At 42.0% G+C, this 20,430-nt stretch overlaps 1 protein-coding gene across 10 annotated transcripts in view; it reads left to right on the top strand.

The window, feature by feature from the left end:
* The window catches only part of LOC117369236 (ankyrin repeat and fibronectin type-III domain-containing protein 1-like), a 1,092,487-nt gene that overhangs the window by 596,589 nt on the left and 475,468 nt on the right, over positions 1-20,430 (top strand). The gene's annotated exons all lie outside the window — the stretch shown is intronic.

The following is a 20,430-nucleotide window of genomic DNA, read 5'->3' as shown; positions in this document are numbered from 1 at the left end:
CTCTCTACCAGCATTTCTTGAGGGTTCAAAGAACTGGTAGAGTAAGTTGAACACTTGTTGAGGATAATGCTGTATTTTTTAGAGAATAATACTAAAGCTGTACTTTAGAGACTAGTAGTACTAAAGGTAAAAAAACTTAATAGAACAATGCTTTCTCAAGCCATAGGGTTGACTAAACATGCAGAGCTGCTAAGCATTGTGTAGAATAATGTCAAAGACTTTGCTAAAATCTAAATGCATCACATCTAGAATTGGATAGAGGGAACGCACTAGATGTGGTGTATTTAGATTTTAGCAAAGCCTTTGACAGTGTTCTACACAGGCGTCTTAATAAATAAATTGAGTGCCCTCGGGATGGACCCCACAGTGACAGACTGGGTCAGGAACTGGTTGAGTGGAAGGTGACAGAGGTTAGTAGTCAATGGAGTTCGATCTAAGGAAAGGGATGTTGCCAGTGATGTGCCTCAAGGTTCAGTTCATGGGTCTGTTCTTTTTAAATTTTTGGGAAGCAATATTGCTGAAGGGCTGTCTGGTAAGATTTGCCTCTTTGCGGGATGATACCAAAATCTGAAAGAGAGTAGACACCCCTGATGGTGTGGATAATATGAGCAAGGAGCTAATAGAAACATAACTTAGAAACATGATTGCAGATAAAGGTCAAATGGCCCAACCAGTCTACCCATCTGCAGTAACCATTATCTCATCCTCTCTCTAAGAGATCCCACATGACTATCTCAGGCTTTCTTGAAATCAGACACAGTCTCTGTCTCTACCACCTCTACCGGGAGACTGTTCCACACATCTACCACCCTTTCTGTAAAAAAGTATTTCCTTAGAATACTCCTGAGCTTATCACTGCTTAACTTCATCCTATGCCCTCTCATTCTAGAGCTTCCTTTCAAATGAAAGAGACTCAACTCATGTGCACTTACATCATGTAAATATTTAAATGTCTCTATCATATCTCCCCTCTCCCACCTTTCCTCCAAAATATACAGATTGAGATCTTTAAATCTGTCCCAATACACCTTATGACAAAGTAGCCTTCCTCCGGACCGACTGCATCCTTTTAATATCTTTTTGAAGGTGTGGCGTCCAGAATTGTATACAATATTCTAAATGAGGTCTCACCAGAGTCTTATACAGGGGCATCAATACCTCCTTATTCCTACTGGCTATACTTCTATGCACCCTAGCATCCTTCTAGCTTCTGCCGTCACCTTTTTAACCTGTTTGGCCACCTTAATATCATCACATACAATCACACCCACCTAATGAAGCTTGAAGAATGGTCTGAAATCAAGGTCATGATATTCAGCCAGATCTGCATAAGACTTTTTTATTGCTGGCTCTGACAGTATTAGCTACGACACTCATAGAATTCCTACGAATCTCGGAGCTAATACATAATAGCCGGCGATAAAAAAGCCTAACATGGTTTCGTAAAAAGAGGGAGGCTTATGTACAGTAGGTCTAGGTTTAAAATTGGCCAAGTCCTGCATAAAAAATTCTGGCCAGGTACCAATCCTCACCTTATGATCTTCATCTCATCTATCCTCTGAAGAAAATCCAAGCTGGCCCCAGTCCCCAGCCCCACAAATCCCCCTGGGCTTATGTTTGCAGGTCTTTTGTGGTCTGGAGGAAAAGATAGGAGCAATGCCTACACTCCTGCCTGGCATGGCCTACTGTTCAAAATGGCTGCCTTTTTAAAATGTTTCTTTCAAAGTTAAAATGCACAAAATAAAATGCCTTCTAGTATCATCTGTGGTTAGCTTTCCCTCTCACTTCACAATGAAGCCTACGCTTTCTTTGGTCTTCCTTGTATTTATAATGTATTTTTAGAATGTTTTGTTGTTTCCCTTTTGTCCTTTGCTAATTGTGTCTTGTATTATGCATTGGCTTTCCTGATGTCTATACAAGCTAGTTATATTCCTTTGTATGTATCCTTTTGTAATGTGACCTATTTTTCCCTTTGAGCAAGACTTACATTTAAGCCTCATGTCACTGGAAAGCTTCCTGCCAAAAACCTTATTTTGTTATCCTTGTGCAGTAGATAGGAAGGCTTTTTTTTTAGTTCTGGTGCTGGTACAGATGCCAAATTTCTGAAATTACTAAGTTGGTGGGTACCAGAGTCAATGGGGCACCATTTATGATCTGTTTAGAATGATCCCAGAGGCACACTTTGCTATTCTGTTTTTCAGGTTATCTGCATTGAATATGCATGGGAGACTGAAATTACATTACATTACATTAGTGATTTCTATTCCGTCTGTGCCTTGCGGTTCTAAGCGGATTACAATTAGAAGAGATCTGGACATTACCGAGAGAATTACATAACAACAGAACAAGTTAGTTACATGTTGTGGTAGAGAATTACAAATTAGAGGATATCTGGAATTTTTCCGATAGAATTACTTAGCAAGATTCAGTAATTACAGGATACAGAGGAGAATAACAATATATTCGGGTAACAGAAGAAAGTTACCTTACTTTGAAGGGATAGGATTGTTGGATACCGATGGGTGAAGCTTATTTGGGAATCTAATATTTTTGGCAGGTGAGGTTCGAGGAGTTGACTGATGTGTTATTCACGGGGGAGAGAGCATGTGCAATTAGGGAGGAGATTAGTAAGTAAGGACGTGTTTTTTGAATAGAAATGTTTTGATTTCTTTTCGAAACACTTTGATGTCTGAAATGATAAAGACATTCAAATACATAAAAGAAGCAAATCATTTTCAAAATAAAGATATTCTAGAAAAAGAGGACGTGTGGCATAAGACTCCAAGTAGGGGGAGGGGAGGGGCAGAATCAGGAGCAACATCAGAAGATAGTTCTTTCCTAAAAGAGTGGAAGATGGCATGGAATGAACTCCCGTTGGAGATGAAGGCAACAAACACAGTAGCAGAACTTGAAAAAACTTGTGCAAAACACAAAGGAGCCCCTGGTAGTGAAAGTGAAAAAGGGCAACTACTGATCAGCTTTATTTATTTATTCAGTTTTCTATACAGTTCTCCCAGGAGAGCTCAGAATGGTTTACATGAGAATTTTTCCCTTTCTGTCCTGGTGGACTCACAGTCTATCTAATATACCTGGGGCAATGGGGGATTAAAGGGCAAATTCTATAAGAAGCGCCCAAAGGTTAGGCGCCAATATAGGCACTGTTCAACGCAATTCAAGTAAAATTGGGTGCTCTTTCGTGAATCACGCTGAGCGGCACCTATTTTGGAGGCGCCCATTAAATAGGCCAGCTCTAGGCACAACTAAAAGTTAGGCGCCAATGCGAGCGCTTAAGCACGCTTAAGAGCAGTGATTCTGTAAGGCAGCGCTTAACATGCATAGCACCTATTTGAATGCCGCCTAAATTTTTAGAGGCGCCGTGTTACAGAATCACGCTTTCTTGATAGGTGCCTATGTTTCAATCAGTGCTGATTAAAAAGCTTAATTGAGCTTATTATTCAATTTAGATAGGCGCCTATCTAGTTGGGCGCCTCTGAAATAGGTGCCTAACTTTAGGCACTGGTTACAGAATTTGGGCCTAAGTGACTTGCCCAGGGTCACAAGGAACAGCATGGGTTTGAACCCACAACCCCAGGGTGCTGAGGTTGTATTTTTAACTATTGTCCATGTTGACACTCATGCATAAGTTAAGCCTGTTTTTAAGCTGGAGTAATTTATACATATATACTACTGTATATGCCAGGAGGCTTCAGGGCCCTACTTTCAGGCAAGATTAGGCAGTTGCCAGAATAATAGGTTCAGTAAAAGGAAAACAGCAAGTTCTGACAGTCATACAAAGAGGCATCAGTACCTGCTTTTACCTGTAAAACAAAGTTTAATATTTAAAGCCATGATGTTCATAAGAACTTAAGAGTTGCCATACTGAGACAGACTGAAGATTTTATTCACATAAAATCCGGACCCAGGGCCACGCACCCAGGCAGGTCCAATTTCATCCAGTCCCACCCTGTTCTGCCCAAGTCCCGCCCAGTTCTGCCCCAGCCCCCCCCCCCCTCAACCTGTTCTCTTGTTCGGGAGCCGCTTCAGGAGGGCATCTGCGCATGCGGCAGGTGTGATGCAATGATGTCACATGCATGCACGTGACATCACCATGTTGCATCTATGCATGCACTGATGCCCTGCCAAAAAAGGTACCCAAACTGACCAGATGACCACTGGTGGGATGGAAATATGGCCCCCACACACTCTCCTAGTGGTCTCTGACCCTCTCCCATGCCCCAAATATCTACATGAAATAGTAAATATTTGTCTCTATGACAGCTGCAAATACTATGGCCAGTTCTAGTAGAGCTGCAAACAGATCTTTGGAGTAGCCTGGTGAGCAGTGGGTTGCAGATAAGGGGATCCAGGCCCATATGCCACCCTAACTAGTACATAAGAACATAAGAAATTTCCTTTATTGATCATCTCAACTCTCTGGTAAAAAAATTTTTTTTTAGTCTTTACATGTTAAGGAAAGTGAGATCCTGCTTCCGCCAACAACATTTTGCTGTCCTTGTACAATCAATCATTCTTTCCAGACTGGACTATTGTAATTCCATCTATCTAAGCCTAACCAGGAAAAATCTTCAAAGACTTCAGCGGATCCAGAACACTGTGGCTAGGTCGATCTTCGCAAAAAGCAAATTCGATCATGTTTCCCCGCTTCTATCAAAACTACACTGGCTTCCGGTGATTTCTAGGATTCACTTTAAATGTACCTGCCTAATTTTCAAGATCCTACATGGCATTCTTCCTCCCCTAATCCCACTATCCTGGAATTCTTTGAGACCTGACACTACCAAATCCACCCACATACTCAAACTATCTTTCCCCTCATTAAAAGGCGTCATGTATGCAGGTGAATTAGGGAAATCCCTTTTCTTCAAATTCACTGAGCTTTTGAATAACCTCCTTGCCCCGCTGCGGAACCTAGGCTCATTCCAATTATTCCGAAAGCATCTGAAAACCTGGCTTTTCTCCAAAACATAAAGCTATCTATTTAAAATGTAAAGCTAGCTATCCCCTTCATAACCTCTAATTTCTTATTATGTCCTTCCCTCATTTATTGAATTACCTGTAAACCATGCCGAGCTCTATCTTTATGGAGATGATGTTTTATACAAACTTAAGGTTTAGTTTAGTGTAGTTTTAGTTTAAGAAATTGCTGCTGCTGGGTCAGACCGGTGGTCCATCGTGCTCAGCAGTCCACTCACGCGGCGGCCCGTAGGTCAAAGGAACTTGTCTAACTTTGTCTTGAATCCCTGGAGGGTGTTTTCCCCTATAACAGGAACAAAAATTAGACGTCTAGCTCAGCTATTTTTGGGAAAAAAAAAGTTAGATATCTTGCGGGTTTGAAAATTGACATTTTCTCCACCTGATTTTTGGATGTTTTTCTCAAAACATCCAAAGTCGGACTTAGATGCCCTATCAAAAATGCCCTTCTTTGTGTGTCTAAGTGCTTTAAAAATGAGCCCTATAAGCTTTAGGTTGAAAAAGAGAAATCAGGTAAATAAGGAAGTCCAGAGAAAGAAAACAAAGGCAGAGAAGATGTTTAGGAAATAGAACAGGAGTGGGAGGAGGCAAGGGAGAGCCATAAGAGACGCAAACCCATGTGCAGAGAGTCATTGTGGGGCCTTATTTATATAATAATAATAATAACAGTTTATATACCGCAGGACCGTGAAGTTCTATGCGGTTTACAAAGATTAAAAGATGGTACAAATTGATTGAACTTAACAGAGGTAAAAGCTAGTGATTGACAGCTCTAGGGATCAGTTATTGTGAAGAAAGAATTGTACGGGTCAGCTGCCTAGATACTTCAGGAACAGATATGTTTTTAGGCATTTCCTAAATTCCCCATAAGTAGTAGGCGTAAGCAATTGTTCTAGATCTTTACCCATAATGCTGCCTGATGTGAGAAAAGGTGTTGATGATGTCTTTTGAGTTTACATCCTCTAACTGGAGCGGAAACAAAGTTCAAATGTGAGCTTCTCTTATGTCTGTTGACTGAGAAGGAGAAAAGGTCAGTTATATATTTAGGAGCTAGACCGAATAGTACAGGGGTCTCCAAAGTCCCTCCTTGAGGGCCGAATCCAGTCAGGTTTTCAGGATTTCCCCAATGAATATGCATTGAAAGCAGTGCATGCACATAGATCTCATATATATTCATTGGGGAAATCCTGAAAACCTGACTGGATTCGGCCCTCAAGGAGGGACTTTGGAGACCCCTGGAATAGTACCTTAAAGCAAAAACAGCCAAACTTAATCCTCACACGTGCCTCCATCGGTAGCCAATGCAGCTGTCGGTAGTAAGGTGTCATATGATCAAACTTCTTCAGCCCGAAATTAGTTTGACTGCTGCTTATAAGTCAGTAGTGGCTGAAAAGTTGGACCATGCACAAAAGTACAATCACTCAAGAAGCTAGACCAATTTTGAAAAGGAAAGAGAAAAAAACCCAACAACAGAAGGAAGTGAGAAAATGGGGTGATAATAAAAGAAGGAGAAACCAAAAGGAGAAATAGGACAGAGAAAAAGAGATTTGCTTCTGCTATCAGCTTTATACCTTTGAACATTTTATTTTAAAAATGATTTATGTCTTTAGTCTGATTTATATCTTTGAGGTATTTGAACGTCTTCATCATATAAATCTCAGTGGAGAGCTACTAATGTGAGAGATTTTTTTTTTCCTGTGTGCAGGGAATTTAACCTGTGATTTAGCTACAACTAAATGAATGCCCAGAAAGTCTAGGCAAACCCAAAAAGAGTCTAATTGGGATTTTAGATGTATATTGTCAATATAAACTGCAAAAAAATATTTTCTGGCACTTGATTATGATGTCTTTTATATTTTGAATGCCAGTTGTAGTGGAAACTATAGAATGACACGGGGACAAATTTTTCCCCGTCTCCGCGAGTTATTTTCCTGTCCCTGTCCCATTCCTGCAAGCTCCGTCCTCATCTGCACAAACTTCAAACAATTTAAAATCATACGTGTTTGAGGCTTGTGCAGTTAAGGCAGAGCTTACAGGAATGGGGCAGAGACAGAGACAGTGACAAAACTCTTAGGGACGGGACGGGGAAATTGAGTTCCTGTGGGGACAGGGAAAAATTTGTCCCCGTGTCATTCTCTCGTGGAAACCTTTGTTCCTAGATCTCAGAAAAGTAATCCAGGCCTTTGAACAAGTCTTTCCCCACTGCTCCTTGTGACCCTGGGCAAGTCACTCAGTCCTCCATAGCTTCAGGTACGTTAGATAGATTGTGAGCCCACCGGGACCGATAGGGAAAATACTTGCGTACCTGATTGTAAAACCGCTTAGATCATCTTGATAGGCAATATATAAAAACCTAATAAACTTGAAACTATACAGGAAGACCTGGGAACTTCTTGGCTTGCATGATAGGCCAGGCACCTTGTATGTGCCCTTGTTCAAGACTGGTTTGGAAGGGAGGTTACATACAGACCACTAGTGTGGGGAAACTCACAGTTTCCGAACCGTCATGGTCACTTTAAAGCCTGAAGCTCACAGTGCTGGAGTTTCAATGAGAACTGGCAGGGGATTCCCAAGAAATAGCTCTCTCCTCATGCTCTGCTGAGCCCTTTTAACTGAGGGGCAGTGAAGCAGTAAAGTTACTGAAGCTTGAGAAATTCTAGGATAAATCTCTCCCCCCCCCCTAGTTCTGTTCAGTAAATTGATTGTAGTCCTCCGTGAAGCATTAAATCTGAGTCATGAGAGAGAGAGAGCATACCTTATCAGTATGTGAATGGAAAATGAGAACATCTTAGCTGGCAAGGACCCATTGTTCCACGCTTTTTGTTGCATGCACTTGACATGCAAAAATTTGTTTTGTTGTAGCTGCTGATGTGTTTATAGTTTGCTTGTGCTAAAGCTGAAAAGAAATGGATGCCGGGGCACCTGAAATTTGGTATCTGGTAGGTATATACATTTATTAGCATGCATTAACACCCCCCTCTTTTTTTTTTTTTTTATTAAGCCGCTGTAGATGTTTCTACCGTGACCCAGAGCGCTAAATGCTCTGATGCTGCTTCGACGCTCATATGCGCCTATGAGCGTCGGAGCATTTAGCGCCCCAGGCCACGATAGAAACCTCTACTGCGGCTTAGTAAAAGAGGACCTTGGTTTGTTCACATGCCTTCAAAAATTTAGTATGCACAAAATTAATTTTTTTTGCATGACAACCTATGAATTGACGTATATGTAGTTGACTTACACGTGTTAAATACTTTGTATTAAAACAAATGCGCAAAACGAATAAAAAAAATCAGAACATTGTGGAAAACGTCTGAAAATCTAGAAATGAATGAAACTTTATTTTCCTGGGCATGTCCCTATTATCTGATTCCAGCATGGGGGACGAGTCGTTACTGGTGTATCAGGGCCTGAGCTGAGACTGGAAGGCCTAACAATGGGATAGCATGACCCAGTTTAAAGGTGGAAAAACTGTCACTATTGTAGCTGGGGAAAAGGTTGCAATACTTCAGTACTTCAAGTCTTAGTCAAGGGGAGCTGCACTGCTGAAGGTAGAGGCTGGAGGAAGGGAATAAACAAGGCTGGGGGGGGGGGGTTATAGACTGGGAGAGGAACTGAACGTAGGAAAGAAACGTTCCAGTTTGGGTTCAAATGAGGGGCAAGATATTGAAGAAGGGGAGGAGGGGGATAAAAGAAAGCAGAGCTAAACAAATGGAAAATGATTCATTCATTCACTAACTGCCTTCATGAAGAGATTCACTCTAGGTGGTTTATATCAGGTATAGCTCAACACAAAATTTACAATTTTAACAATATAGCAATAGTAAAATAACCAAATATAACAATCAATAAGGTCAACTAGAAGAAAAGTAAATTGAATCCTAATAAGAGGAAGTTACAGTGTTAGAAATATACACATTAAAACAGCACAATAGAAGAAGAATATAACAAATATATGATAAATGTCAGCAGGGTATAAATGATGAATTATAATAGGTAGCATGGAGGAACATTCATATAACACAAATAAGATGTCAGCCCAATACAAATAAAATCGCTTAATTTGCAATGCATTGGAACATTCATATAGCACAGATATGATACAACCAAAAGCGGTAGGGCTGGTCTCAGTTAGGGCGGAAAATTTCATGGCGACACCAGAAAGTATTTCTTCACAGAGAGAGTGGTTGATCATTGGAACAAGCTTCCAGTACAGGTGATCGAGGCAGACAGCGTGCCAGACTTTAAGAATAAATGGGATACCCATGTGGAATCCCTACAAGGGTCAAGATAAGGAAATTGGGTCATTAGGGGGGTGGGTAAGCAGAGTGGGCAGACTTGATGGGCTATAGCCCTTTTCTGCCATCATCTTCTATGTTTCTTCTATGACCTAGGGGCCGCTGTGGGAGCGGACTGCTGGGCATGATGGACCACTGGTCTGACCCAGCAGCGGCAATTCTTATGTTCTTAAAAGACCCATATACAAGATGGGTTGAACAAATGAATTGGGATAAACAGATGGGTGGTTACATTTAAGGCAAATTACATGTACAGTTGAATAAGGTATGTGGAACTGGTCTAAGATACGGGGCATCCAGATGCTGAATGGGTGGATAGTCAGTGGCCATATGAATTAAAGGCTTGGGAGAAGTGCCAGGCTTTCACTTGCTTCCTGAAGTAAAAATAATCTTGAGTTTGGTATAGCACCGCTGGGAGTGACTTTTCAGAGGGGGGGGGGGGCGCTACTCCTGAGAAGGCTCACTGGTGGGTATCACATTGAGTAATTTATTTGATGAGGAAACAGATAATAATGCTCCTTGAGAAGACCTTAGTTGTATCAAAGATTTGTAGAGGGTTAATATATTCCTTAGATACTTTGGCTCACTTTGTCTGAGGGACTTAAAAATCAAACATAGTTTTAAGTTTGGTCCTATAAAGCAGGCCCAGGCAGCCAATTTTGGACAGGTCTGAGCCCAAAGTGCGCAGGCCGCTTTCTCTTTCCCCCCTCCAGCTTGTACAGCAGCCTTTCTCTTTCCCTCCTTTCCCACTCACCCCAGCCCATGCACCATTTCTGGTTTTTTTTTTTTTGGGGGGGGGGGGTTCAGGTCACTGGCAGTGGTCCCTATACACTGTTGGTGGCTGACCCGGAAGCCTTCCCTCTAATACAAAATGCAAATGTGTCAGAGGGAACACTTCTGGGTCATCTGCCATCAGCTTGTAGAAACCACTGTTGGCAGCCTGCGGCTTCTGGATGGGTCAGACCCGCCCCATGACTACTCCCCTTTTGTAAAGTGCTAGTAGCTAGTGTAATTCTCTCAGGAAGGGTGCAATGTTGTGTGATACTTGCCAACTTCTGTCAGAAGTGCTGCAACATTTTGAATTAGTTGGAGCTAATGCAAGCTATTTTGGGTTTGATCAATGTACATAGTGTTACAGTGGTCAAGCCATGATGTTATTATGATAGACCACTGTGATGTAGTGAGGGTGAGTGGCGCCCTTCCGCTTCCCAACCCCCCTTGCCTTGTGTGTCTTTAATTTTCCCGGCGCGAGCAGCATCACAAACTTGCTTCACATGTCATGTCGGCTCTCCCTCTGACATCACTTCCTAGACCTGGAAGTGATATCAGAGAGAGCCAACATCAATGCAGGCAGAAATTTCATGATGCTGTTCATGCTGGGAAAATTAAAGAGATAGGATGGAAGAGAAGGGGCACATGCACGCGGTGGGGGTGGGTGGTAAGGAGCAGGGAGCAGAGAGGAGGATGGGTGCCGGCGCCCCCACCAAGATGGCTGCTGTGATGACACTTTTCAGTAAATGGAGAGAAATGTCAAAGTCGTCACAGTGATAAACAATTGTTTGGATTTGCAGGATCAAAGTAAATGATAATTATAGTAACATTCCAAGACTCCTGACCTAAGTGCTGTTGTGAAGTCAGGAACCTGTCCACTTGAGTTACAAACCCACGGATACTCTGTCCTACGTAAGATGAGGCAATTTGTTTTTGCCTATTCCAAGGTAATCAATTTACTCAAAGCAATGAGTACATCTAGTACAGTGGTCTCGAACTCAAATCCTTTGCAGGGCCACATTTTGGATTTGTAGGTACTTGGATGGCCTCAGAAAAAAATAGTTAATGTCTTATTAAATAAATGACAATTTTGCACGAGGTAAAACTCTTTATAGTTTATAAATCTTAACTTTTGGCTAAGTCTTAATAATAATATTGTAATTTATAGCTGAAGAGACATATGATCATGAAACTGTTTTATTTTTGTAATTATGATAAACATTCCGAGGGCCTCAAAATAGTACCTGGTGGGCCTCATGTGGCCCCCCAGGCCGTGAGTTTGAGACCATTGATCTAGTACATTGGGTACGAGTAATTGCACATCATCAGAATAGATATAGAATTTTGTGACCATCAACCGAAGCAGCTTAGCTGGAGGCTTGGGTAGGTATTATATAAATTAGGTGACAAAATGGATTCCTGTGGTACTCTGCAGCTCATTGCCCAAAATGCTTTGCTGTTGTTGAGCAGAATTGCTTAGTGTCTGACAGATAGGATTTGAACCACACAATACTGTGCCGTGGGATGAAAAAAGAGTAAAAAGTAGAATGAAATAAAAGAAAAATTAAGCACAATAGAAGGAAACAAGATTAAAGGAAAAAAAAAAACTGGCTCCTAATTTTTTTTTTAAATATTCCTTTCCCTGCTATATGCAGGATGTGAGTGTCTTCTCTGATCATATCTATAATGCAGTAGGATTTGTGTATATGAATATATACTTCATGGGAGCGATGGAGCCTGCCTTTGATATGCAAGTGTATATGTGGCTGCTCTTTGATTTATGTGTCTGGAGTGTGAGTGTGTGTATATTATAGTCTGTGGGTATAATGTGTGAGTCTGTCTTTGTTACATGAGTATCTACACAAAATTGATTGATTATTATTTTTTTTTTTAATTAATTTGGACTGAAGAGCAACACATTATTTCAGGCTAACAAAGTAGTAAAAAAAAAAAAATGACTGTAACCTTTAATCTGGTTTAGAACAACATCAGTTCTGACAGAACAGACTAAGTGATGTAGTATCTCTTCCTTCTCTTTTCCATATCGCACTCTATCCCCTTGCTGGTTCAGAACCTACAACTTTGTACCTTTCGTCTGCTGCGTAGCAGCTAAACCAGCCAGTAATACAAAATACACGTGCTGATGGATCTCTTTAGCTAAACACTTTTAAAGCAACAGTTGTCTTTAATCAGCATTACTACTATTCTATAGAGGTGCACATGTACGTATTTGAGTTGACATTTACCAGTAGGAAAGAGGAGGTTTTGAAGCACCTGTATAAGACTCTGGTGAGACCTCATTTAGAATATTGTGTGCAATTCTGGAGACCGCACCTTCCAAAAGATATAAAAAGGATGGAGTCGGTCCAGAGGAAGGCTACTAAAATGGTTTTAAGAAAGGTTTGGACATGTTCCTGGAGGAAAAGTCCATAGTCTGTTGTTGAGAAAGACCGATGAATGATATCTCCTGCCTGTCTATACTGTTATCAGAAATCATCAATGATTTAACAGTTCAGGTATCTGAGGGTACTGTATGAAACTATAAACTTCTATTTGCACAAGTCCCGTTCTTGTTGATACTATTATATAGCAGACTTGTTTCCATTGTTAATACGTTAAGTGTAATTAGAATAATAGCACAAAGCTTCATTAGCATGCCAAAATTTATTCAGTTTTCTAAACTGTTCTCCCAAGGGAGCTTAGAACAATTTACATTAATTTATTCAGATACTCAAGCATTTTTCCCCGTCTGCCCTGGTGGGCTCACAATCTATCTAATGTACCTGAAGCAACGGGGGAGGGGGGGGATTAAATGACTTGCCCAGGGTCACAAGGAGCAGTGTGGGTTTGAACCCACAACCTCAGGGTGATGAGGCTGTAGCTTTAACCACTGCGCCACACTCTTCCCCACTTACATCAGCTCAATGACTGGTGTACCTAAGTTGAACGTGTCAGTTAGTGAAACACCTATGGCTCTCTCATCCTCCACCAATGTATACACAGTTATGCACTAATCCCTAAGATGTGCACATAACTTACTTGGCTAGCAAGCTCTTAATGAATAACAACCAATTGTTGATGTTAATTGGCACCGCTCAGGATTTGCACGTGCTTTGGCTGCATTATGCTCTAGTGCAAATCTCATTGCATGCAACTCAAAAGGTGGTATGGCCATGGGAGTGGCGTGGGTGTGTCAGGGACTTTCATAAAAGCAGTGTGCAATGCTACAGAATACTGGGTCTCCACACCCAACTTGGACAAGGTGCCTACCTGAAAGTGGTAGGCTGGGCACCTACTGAGTTACCGTATTTTCACGCATATAATGCGCATTCGTGTATAACACGCGTATAGCGCGCGGGAACAAAGCATTGCTGTAAAAAGAATCTATATAGCACGCACACGCATATACCGCACCTGCTGCTATAACCTCCTCCCACCACCCCCGCTTACTCCCTCTTCTGGCCTGCGAACCGGCATCCCCCCCCCGCTCGTGTCACCCCCCCTCCCCAGCGATCCTATATCCCCCCCCAGCACCGCAAAGACATTGCTTACCCGATTGGGCACCGGCACCAGCACCAATGCACAGGACGTGCCAGTGCCAGTGCCCGAAGATCCTCCCTCGCCTGGGCTGGGCTGGGCTGGGCTGGGCTGGGCTGGGCTGGGCAGTGCAAGGGAGATCCTCCCTCTTCCCTGTGCTGGGCTGGTCTGGGCTTTGAGCATTTGCGCATGCTCAAAGCCTTCTGGTCTCGCTCTCTCCGAGATTCTCAGATTCAGAATCTTGGAGAGAGCAAGACCAGAAGGCTTTGAGCATGCGCAAATGCTCAAAGCCCAGACCAGCCCAGCACAGGGAAGAGGGAGGATCTCCCTCACACTGCCCAGCCCAGACGAGGGAGGATCTTCGGGCACTGGCACTGGCACGTCCTGTGCATTGGTGCTGGTGCCGGTGCCCAATCGGGTAAGCGATGTCTTTGCGGTGCGAGTGGGATGTAGGATCGCGGGGGAGGGGGGGTGACGCGAGCGGGGGGGGGGGGAGGATGCCGGTTCGCAGGGGGGGTGCCGGATCGCAATGAGAAAAAAAAAATTGTATAACGCGCTCACACATATAACGCGCATGGTTATACTCGGTTTGTAAAATCGTGTATAACGCGCGCGTATATGCATGAAAATATGGTAGGTGCCTATCATCCACTTAATTTTAATTTAAGCCAATTATGAGCTGCTAATTGCTCATTATCAGTGCTGATTAAGCCTTTTAAATAATTTATGGATCCTTTTACAAAGCCAAATCCTATGAGCGTCAGAGCATTTATTTCGCTGGCCCGCAGCAGAAACCTCTATTGTGGCTTTATAAAAACCAGTGTAAGTTAGGCACCTAGATTGGCTAGGTATGAAGATCTAGGCGCCTAATTTTAGGCAAATTTTATAGAATCTGGGCCTGTCGACTATTAGTAGGTGCCAAATTATAAACTGAGGGGATAAATGTTAGGACTATTCAACTTAGAGGGAAGATGGCTGAGAGGGGATAAAGGACTACACAATCATGAGTGGCTGTGAACATGTAAAGAGGAAACAGTTATTTACTCTTTCACATAGCATTAGGACTAACAGATAGCAGGTTAAAAATAAACTGGAGAAAGATTTTTCATTCAACATAAAATTAAGTTGCAGAAATTGCTATTGGAGATGTGATCAAGTCATCCACCAGAGCTGAGTTTAAAAAGAGTTTACTCCAGTTCTGGAAACAACGACCATAAAAAATTGCTGGCCAGATAGATTTGGGAAAGCCACTGTTTATCCCTAGGAATGATCAGATTGGAATAGATCTACTCATTGGGATCCACTAAATGCTTTTTTTATGACCTGGACTGACTACTGTCAAAGACAAGATGCTTGACTCAATGGAATTTTGATCTGATCAAGCATGCCATAGCTTATATTTTTAAGAACAGAGAGAAAGGGAACAAACAGTGAACAGAAATGAGCTTCAGAAGCAAGGTGCGTACATTTCTTTGTCTACAGTAAATGTAAACCTCCCCCCAATGCCTTAACTGTTCGAGATGAATGGACCAACGCTGAGTGTCTGTGGTAGGGACAGCTGGAATCTGTGTAAGGAGCCAGGAATAAGTTGATTTTCAGCCAGCTTATCTCCATGGTAATCACTAGAGCAATTTTTCCCCTTTGGCCTTGAAGTAAAAAAAAAAAAAGGGAAAATATTGGTTTTGTTTTGGCTGGAGAGCCGGAACCACAAGGAATGAAAGGCAAACCACATTTTGGGTTAATCTTCTCTCACCACGAGACAGGACGCTCCGGTTAGTGGGAAAGAGGAGCTCAGGATTTCTCTCCCATTTTGACCACAAGAGAAAAAAAAAAAAGAGAGAGAAAAAGCCACAGACATTCTGCTGAGAGGGAAGTTTCTGTTAGAGAGGTGATAGCAACTTTAGAACTTTTTGCCCTTTCTGTAGAGAGAGACAATTCCAGTTTTTCTAGTTTCCAAGTCAAACCATACCTGAGACCATAGCAAGCAGCATCACTTTAAGTGCAGTCTAGAGAATGACATGGGGATGAGTACCCTTGGATAACCATGGGGCGGGGATGAGGACAGAGCCCGTGGGGATGGGGCAGGGATGAGAATAGAGCCTGCGGTGAAAGGGGAAAACTGTGTTTCTGTGTCATTCTCTGAAAACTTTAGACTAACCTTAAACAGGCTGTTCCAACATTGGGACATTGGGACTTACCAGTCCCAACTAGAAAGGAGATTAGATTGCAAACAATAAAGGTGGGAGTGTTTTCCTACGCAGGTCCTGAGGAATGGAACAAGCTTCCTCAATACATGGCAACAAGGGAATTTGATGATATTTTAAAAACTGTTAAAATGTCACCTTTTCTATAAAATTAAGTGCGGTTGATGAAGGTGTGACTGTCCTGGGGGCAGTGAGGGTGATTTTTGTCAACTTTTGCAGCTAAATGTCTTGTGTTGTATGGTTCGCTTTTGATTGCTTTTATGTATGATTTTATGTTTGTTGGTATATTTATTATGTATGTTTACTTGTGCTTCGCTTTGTATAAAGTGAATAATATATAAGCATAAACACAATATACAACTGAATGGAATAACATCCATAAAATGTTAGCATCAATAATTAAAAACTTAACACATCTTAGACAATTGTCAACTGAATTCAATGAATAAAAAAACTGCAAAAGCTGCTTTTGGATTTAAATGAACTACTGTATCTTGTCTGCCTTTGATGGGGCAAGAGTCTTGTCTGCTGATCAGACTTCTGCCACCTGCAGTATCCTTCCATTACATGCCTAGTTGCTCAAGCATCTTACTGTTACTGCAACAGTTTTATTCATCGTTGCTGGCATCAAGGAGCATTTCCAACGTTTAATAGACACTTATTTTCCTGTTCATCATCCACACAGTGTTGGTTCTCTTCTACACCCATGTCTGAAAGACAATCCATTTATCTTCTCAGATGATATAAAAACACAGGCAACTGAATCTTTGCGAAGGCTGTATCAAAACCAAATTGATATGGAAGGCTCTCAGTGGCATACCAAGTGTGTGTGTGTTTGGAGGGGGGGGGGTGTGCTCCTGCAGTCAGCATCATGGTTCGGGAACTTCGCTGCTCTGCCGGTGTAAGGCCTTCCTCTTTGCTGGGTCCTGCCTTCGTGGAAGCAGGAAGAAAGCGGGACCAGCAGAGAGGAAGGCCTTACACTGGCAGAGCAGTGAGTTAAGGCTTCTGACAAAGAGAGAACTCATACCTCTGGGCCTGCTTTCTAAAGCAGCAGCAGCGGTAGTGGTGGCCGGCCTTTGGAGGCAGAACTCTGAACAGGCTTCTTGTGGCCTGGCCATCGGTGCCTTCCCTCTGCCATGTCACTGATGACATCACTGATGACACGGCAGAGAGAAACCCTAGTGGAGCAGGCCACACAGCCCATTTCATGGTGCTTCTAATGGTTGTCCACCGCCACCACTGCTAGTGCTGTTGGAGGCCCGGAGGAATGTCAAATCTCACGGTGGGGGTGTCAGTCGGGTCTGCAGGTGCTGCACAGGGGGAATGGGAGGGAGGAATGGAAAACTGTTGCACAGGGCAATTGGTGGGAGGGATGGGAAGCTGCTGCACATGAGGAAGAGGGTAGAGAGGAATAATTGTTGGACATGAGCTGGAGAAGAGGAAGGGAGATGCAACAAAGAGATAGAAGGGTGAGAGGGAGAAATCATGCATATGGAGGAAGGAGTGGCCTAGTGATTAGAAATATAGCCTCAGCATCTTGAGGTTGTGGGTTCAAACCCCACACTGCTCCTTGTGATCCTGGGCAAGTCACTCAATCCTCCATTGCCCCAGGTACATTAGATGGATTGTGAACCCACCAGGACAAATAGGGAAAATTCTTGAGTAACTGATTGTAAACTGCCTAGATAACCTTGATAGACAGTATATAAATACCTAATAAATAAGGGAGGGCGACATGCATGGGGAAGAGAGAGATGAGAAGGAGAAATGTTGGATATGGTGGTAGAGAGGGAACAGTGGGGCGGATGAAGAACAAAAGTAAGTGTAAACCTCCTATCTTTTCTTTCTATTTAAACTACAGTACATTATTTTGAGGGCTATTTCTTTAATGTTTTTATAGACTGTGTACATAGAAACATAGAAAAATGACGGCAGAAAAGGGCCATAGCCCAACAAGTCTGCCCACTCTATTGACTCTCCCCCTTAACCCTCTGAAAGATCACACTCTGATGACCCATCCCCTTAGCTTTACCCTCTTAGAGATCCGACATGGGCATCCCATTTATTCTTAAAATCTGGCACGCTGCTGGCCTTGATCACCTGCACTGGGAGCTCATTCCAATGATTAACCACTCTTTCGGTAAAGAAATACTTCCTGGTGTCACCATGAAATTTTCCGCCCCTGATTTTCAGCGGATGCCCTCTTGTGGACGAGGGCCCTTTAAGAAAGAAAATATCGTCTTCCACTTGTACAGGATTCGAGTTACATACAAATTCAACTTAAGAATGGTTTAAAAAATGGAACTCGTTCTTAACTAAGGGACTGCCTGTACTGCAAAAGGGGAGTGGGAGATTGTTCCAGATAGACGGTAATAGAAAACAGAATGCCTAGTTAACTTCAGCTGAGCGTTTCTAGGGCTTGAGAAAATTAGACGGTGATCATTAAGGACCGAAGGATTCGACTAGGACAGCAGGGAAATTGTTAAATTGGCAAGATAGTCCACTGCATCAACCAATAGGCTACTCCAGGGACCTATCATTCATGCTGGTGTCCACTAGAGGGTACATGTCCTAATCCCTCCAGTGGTCATCTGGTCTGTTTGGATACCTTTTGGCAATTATTTGTTATTGAAACAGGTCTAGCCTCAAAAGTTCAATTTTTGCCCTAAATGATTTCAATAATGTTTCATTATTGCAGAAAAATGTCCAAATCATAAACCCGTTGTAGTCCCACCAAAACACACCTCCAACATGCCTCCTTGAGATTTAGATGCACTTCATACAAACTGCATAGAAAATAGTCTAAAAAATTAGTTTCAAGACTTTCGGGGAGAAGCCTTACCAAGATGGTGTTCTGAAGGATTTCGGCAGAACGCCGTCGCACCCCTGTTTTTGATTTGATGGTGAAAAGGAAATCTAAGACCCGGGTTTATCCCATGGAATCCGGGTCGGTTTTACATGTATTGGGCCTGATGGACGCTTTTGTCGAACGAGGCGCAGGGGCAGAACCGGATGAGAAGTCCTCGGCTGGAAGAGGGAGTGAGACGGAGCACTCTCAAGCTTCCCTCGAGGCAGTCATCCTCTCTCCAGAGGAGCGGAGTTCACCGTCGGAGAAGAGCGAAGCAGCAATGCTGGAGGATATTGAAGGAGATTGAAGACCTCACAGTACAGAGAGTTTCTACCACCTCAGCATTGCTTATACCATCAACCGGCATCTTGGATATGACCGGTGACCTAGAAGAATCTGCCACAGTAATGTTGCCTTCAGGTACTGTCTTTAAAGAGGTAGAATCTTCTTTTTCTATTTCTCCTTTGAAGAAACCCCCAGTTGTGGACTTGGACTCAATATGGGAAGCAATTTCCATGTTACAATCTTCTCTTGGGGCTTCAATTCAAAAACTAGCTATACAAACTTCTGGATCATCATTAGAAACGTCAAAATTACAACAGAAATTGGGGAAATTAGAATCTAAAGTCCTGGACCAAGAGAAAAAATTAGAAAGTATAGGAAAACAAAATCAGCTCCTAATGAGACAAAATGGTTATAGAAATAATAAATTGGAGATATTAGAGAACACAACATGGAGACAGAACCTCAGATTAATTAATTTTCCTAAACTTCCTACAGCTTCTGCTTCAGAATTGTTCAAGAGAGATCTTTCTGAGGTTTTAAAGGTGTCTGAGTCTTTATTTCCTCCTATTTCAAAGATTTACTATCTTCCTTTTGGAAAGAAAAAATTGAGAGAAGAACAAGCTGATCCAGGAACTGAAGCTCTAAATATAACAGAAATTTTGGAAAAATCTGATTCTGAATTAGTTCAAACAGCTATGCTGTTTGTGCAATTGGCATTAAACTATGATAGAGAATGGTTATTAAAGATGTTTTTCAAAGCTAAAGATAAATTGTTTATGACCTGTAGAATTAGAATGTATCCTGATGTGTCCAGAATAACTCAGAAAAAAAGGAAGCAATTTTTGTTATTACAACCCCAAGTCCTAAAACTGGGAGCATCTTTTGTTTTAAGATTTCCCTGCAAGTGCTTGGTTAACTTTCAAGGAGATAGATACTTTTTTTTTTTTATTCTTCACAGCTATCTATATTTATTCTAAGTAAAGGGCAGATTTTGACTAGTACACCTGTTAATATCCAAGAATGAAGCTCAATTAGATAGATCAGGCCAACCTTCAGGATTCCTCGTTTTTGATTATTAATTTGATTTGATAATTCCGTTTATTTCAGGTTTTCCTCCCCCCAGATAGAGGACTAATTTATGGTCTAAGTATAATAAGATGTTTTCCTAATTGTATTTGAATTTCCTTTTAAGTGCTTCTTTACCTAGACTGCTTATTTCTGTATATGATCTATTTCTGGACTATGTTAAATTTGAAATCTAATAAATACAAAATAGAAAAAAAATTGGTTTAAAAAATAGTGATTTGGACATTTTGTCAACAAAAACATCCACCATCCTATCTACCTTAGTGGGCAGGTCAGGGATGGAACTGGGGAGAAGCTGAGTTATGCAGGCACTAGCTATATTCATTTGCAGTCTTCATTTTGCTCGGTTAGCTATGCTGGTGCTGGCACTGAATATTGGCCAGGACCTGATAACTTCTGGTACCAGCCAGCA

The sequence above is a fragment of the Geotrypetes seraphini genome, chromosome 11 (genome assembly GCF_902459505.1).
Source record: "Geotrypetes seraphini chromosome 11, aGeoSer1.1, whole genome shotgun sequence".
In the NCBI taxonomy this organism is placed as follows: domain Eukaryota; kingdom Metazoa; phylum Chordata; class Amphibia; order Gymnophiona; family Dermophiidae; genus Geotrypetes; species Geotrypetes seraphini.
The sequence above is the reverse complement of the archived record's forward strand: the minus strand, read 5'-3'. Positions and strand labels throughout refer to the sequence as shown.